Source organism: Martes martes (assembly GCF_963455335.1).
Source record: "Martes martes genome assembly, chromosome: 17".
Taxonomy (NCBI): Eukaryota; Metazoa; Chordata; class Mammalia; order Carnivora; family Mustelidae; genus Martes; species Martes martes.
In genome coordinates, this window is record NC_137905.1 from 30,747,958 (window position 1) to 30,752,565 (window position 4,608).

General features: G+C 39.1%; 1 pseudogene across 1 annotated transcript; it reads left to right on the top strand.

Moving 5' to 3' along the window:
- The first annotated feature begins 630 nt into the window (after nt 1-630).
- On the top strand, nt 631-1,070 carry LOC308358512 (uncharacterized protein C14orf119 homolog; annotated as a pseudogene). Its single transcript has one exon. The product of its transcript is annotated as an uncharacterized protein C14orf119 homolog (transcript).
- Nucleotides 1,071-4,608: the final 3,538 nt, after the last annotated feature.

Here is a 4,608-nt window from a genome sequence, read left to right on the forward strand (position 1 = left end):
TTACAAGACAATAGTGAAATAGGTAGGTGGACAGGTGTGCAGGACATCCTTGCCCCATGTCCCCAAGACGGAGAACAATGTGGAAGTCTTTCACGAAAGATGAGGAAATAGGAATGACCACTTTACAGATATGAGAAGATAGCCACTCCCACTAATGACAATAATCAAACTGAAATGAATCAAAATTGAGAGAAGCAGCCGATATTCTTTTTCCACCCATCAGACTGGCCGAAGTAAGATGACCGATCATACCCAATTGTAGGTCGGAGAATGGAGACGTGGCGCTCTCCCTAACCTCGAGGGAGGGAGGGTAACTCACTGCACTTGTGAGTAATTTAGTATTAAATATCAGAAGACTTAAAAGTGTGCTCAACTTTCACCCCATGATTTCATAAAGATGATATTCATCACACAAAAGAGCTTACATTGTAAAAACAAACGAAACAACCCACAACAACAAGAAACAAACTAAATGTCCATTGGGAGGAGATTGATAAAATATATGCACTATATATGAGAACTTTATATTTGTTAAAATAATACATATATAGAGGGTTTTCAGAAAACATGGAAATGGCGGCAACAGTTGGAGTTTAAACACTTTTGTGATGGTCTCCGGTTTCCGTGAGAGGAAAGGAGAGGATGCCACCACAATCATCTTGCTCTTCGATGCCACTACCCTTCCTTCTCCCTTACCCTCAGTACCAGAGAGTATTACTAACTCTTCCCCTCCCCCAATGTCTTACATCCCTTCCTAGGAGATGAAGTGTATTCCTCACTGGTTTACCAGTTAGTCGGATCCCCAGTGTGGTCTTTCCTTACAGGACCTGGTAGGGAAGGCAGTGCCAGGAAAACTGCAGTCACTGCTGGAAAGGCGGGACCAGCTTAGTGTGTCCGGAGCAAACCGACCACGTCGTATCTTTGAGGGTCAGCTACATCTTTGGGATCGGTGGTTTCAAGGCTGGGCTGAGCAGGAATGCAATGAATTTGTCAGGCAGTTGGAGGTCAGTGAGGCAGAGTTCAGGGCCAAGTTTTACCAAGCAGTGGCCACTACAGATGGTAAAGATTAATGGGCATTAAAGTCAAAGAAGATAATCAATACCAATGGAGCTGCAACTTTACAGTGAGAACTTCGAACGCATCCCTTACAGGTCTAGGGATGGTGTCCTGATCCGCTGATGGAACTTGTTGACAGTACGGGTTTGGATTTTTTCAACGTTAACAGCCTATCAGCTGGACTCCTCGCATAAATGTTTTCCATCAGAGTAAATCCAGATCAACAGTCTGCCTCCTAGTTTGCTCATTTCTAGATGTCAGACACTCAAGAATTAAATGGCTTCTTTTGCAAGTATAACCAAAAGGAACCTACACGTTATAACTCAAACCTATAGCTAGCCCATGGGGCTATAAAGTAGAACCTTCCTACCCCAGAGCCAGGAGAGAAGGACAATGAAAGGTCATGTTTTTATAGTTTAACTGGATTCAGATGGCTGGTTTCACTACCCTTACCAGACTCCAGCATAATTATGTGACATCCCAACTATTAGCGTTCCTAGTGATGATTTCATAAAATTATGGACAAGTCAGGAGAAGGAGATAATTAGTTACTCCTTCCACACTGATGTTTGTTTAAATCCAAATAGAAATGACTTTTTCTGAAGCATATGTGATATTCTTGGAGCTGATAATGGATTCCTATTCTGTAAGTTTGCTCTACAATACAAAAATAAGTGACACTCTTTACAGGTTGAAAGTTAATTTGTTGTATCAAAATGAAGAATGAATCTTCAGGAAAGAAAAAAGATACATAGATAAACCTACTGACCTTTGAAGATCCATAGTACATAGTTAAATAAAAGGGTGTTTTAAATTATTATGAACTATATGATCCTATTTTTGTCTTTATAAAATTCTATATTGTCTATGCTCTATTTTTATTTATTTTTATTTTTTCTATGCTCTATTTTAGAATTTAGAATTATAATTGATAAAATTATATGTCTAACTATATTTGCATACATATCATATTTTATATACATTTATTAGGCTTCGATTGATCTAGATTGACATATATGTGGATATCCATTCCAGATTTTCATATATCAAGATTTTAACAGATTATACTTAGGTGATTTCAAAAGATAGGACCGAAAGTGAATTTATTTTTACTCTAAATTTTCTGAATTCTCTCCCATGTGTCCGTTACCTTTATAATAAGAAGAAAGCTATTTCCTAAAAAAATAAGGAAGACGAAGAAGAGGAAGAAGGAGAAACTTTGCAAATGGCCTTCAAGTTTAGATGAGACTAAGGGGCTCTTTTAATGTCCTCACCCCATGTGTAATGGATACAATTTCTCCCAGCCCAGTTGTCTCTACTCCTTGTATGAGGAGATGAGCTGCCCCTGGAAATGGGCCACTTCCTGCTTATGTGAATCATTTTGCAATGAAAACCACTGCCTCCCAACATAGTATGTGCCTACTTAGTATTACCTGCCATTCCTTTAAAAGTAATTGTACCTCTAATTGGCTTGACAGGCCACAAAAGAAGAGAGATGGATAAATAGTTTAAGAGCTAGAAGACTAGAAATCCCTGGCCTTGTACAATAGGGCAAAGGATTCTTAGTTTTGTTACATTTAAAATTACAGGTACCATTTATGGATACTTTCCATTTGGCACGTCTGTGCTGAGCACTTCCAACGCTATAGCTCATCCTCACCATCATCCAATGAGGTCAGTTCAATTATTACATCAGTTTTATAGATGAAGAAACTGAGTTTAAGTGACTGATTGAGGTTCTGCAGCTAAAAAAGTGGCAGAGTCCTTGTTTTGCCTGATAATTGAGAGATGATTAGATTCCAGATGGTAGAACAGCTTGATGAATGGAAAGGGATCAGATTAGGGATTAGATGATCTAGATCATATTGCTGCTAATTCTTGGTTGGTTTCTTCCCCTTGGGTCAGAGTAAATATGGCAAATAGAATGCATGCGTATTTACACACGTGTTCACAGGCGAGTAAAGGAATAAAACCTACATATCTACCTATCTATCCGGATCTAGATCTTTACCCACAAGGACAAAGAATGGGAGCGGAGTGTCCACGGAGGAGAGATGTCAAGGCATTTTTGAAAGATTGAAAGCAGAACAGAGAGTAATAATGAACTTAGCAGAGTGGAGAGAATTGAAACGTAAGTGCTTACCGTATAAGGGGATGATGCAAGGATATTTGCTCGGGAGGCTCTCGTGGCAGTTCAGAGATGGAAGGTGTCCCGAAGATATATACATTTATTTCTCTCTTTAGCTGTCTTTCTCAGAATATTTTAATCCATTTTGTAGGATTCTTTTTTTTTTCTGCCAGCGCATCACTTTATATTTCCTTTTGCTTGCTTTTCATTTTTGTTTCAAACCAAAAAGTTTTGAGGTTTTTAAATCATGAAAGTATCATATTCCTATTGCAAGAACTTCAAATAATATAGAAGTACAGAAAGTAATAAAAAGAAAGTCTTTCACACCTCCATATGATTCTCTAGCTGTGCTACCCAATCTGGTATCCACTCGCTACATGTTGACATTTACATTTATTTAATTAAAATGAAGGAGAATGAAAACCCAGTGCCATATTTCAAAAGCTCAACTGTCAAGTGTGGTTAGTGGCTACTGTATTAAACAATGCAGAACTAGATCCTGTCTATTATCATAGCGAGGATTTTGGACACTGTTGCTCTAGAGGTATTCACAGTTTACTGTACAAATTCTCAATTGTTTTACGATTGCACGTAGGAATAAGAATGTGTCACAATGCACGTACTCAGGATTTTACACAAATGATCCGGCTGCTTCTGAGGAAAAGCAGCATTGTCTTGCTCAATCCTTCCCTACTACCAGCGCAGCTTCCCAGAAGCACCTACGGGAAAATTTTTAACTCAAATGATAGTGTATGCATTGTCACAAATGAAATAAGGCAGAAGCACAAGAAAAGAGCCCTCACCACCTCCCATCCTATACTCTAAAGGCAAAATCTATTTAATGCTTCTAGGGTATTTTTGTTGTTGTTGTTCTTTTGGTGACCATTTCCATAACTTCATTTCTTAATTCATCACTCAGTCAATATCTATTAACTCTCCATATGGAAGATGAGAGTATCGACCACTCCCCTTGGTTTCCTCCTCCCAGTGTTTGAAATTTATATTATTACATTCATTGGTTGCCTCTCTAACTCCAGAGAACATTATTTAACCTCTATTTATTTCATCACCTTTCCCTTGACTTGTAAAATTGCATTATCAACTCCTCCTCTCTCTGTCTCCCTCCCGTTCCCCAGTCCCGTTCTCTGCGACTCCCGTCACCTGTACATTGTTCATTCCGTCCACCCACGTCCACCCACCGAAGCTGCCTTGACGAAGCGTTCCTCTTCAGCCGACTTGAAAAGTCCAAAGTCACTTTGCAACGTTCATCTAAAACAAAATAGGTGACTTGAACTAGATTCACTGGAAAGTTCCGAAATTTGGGTGTTCTACAATTCACTTAGCTAGATGTGATGTGAGATCGTCGGATAGAAACCCGGCTTACACGAGCGAGGGAGTCTTTCTGTGCGTGTGTGTGTGTGTGA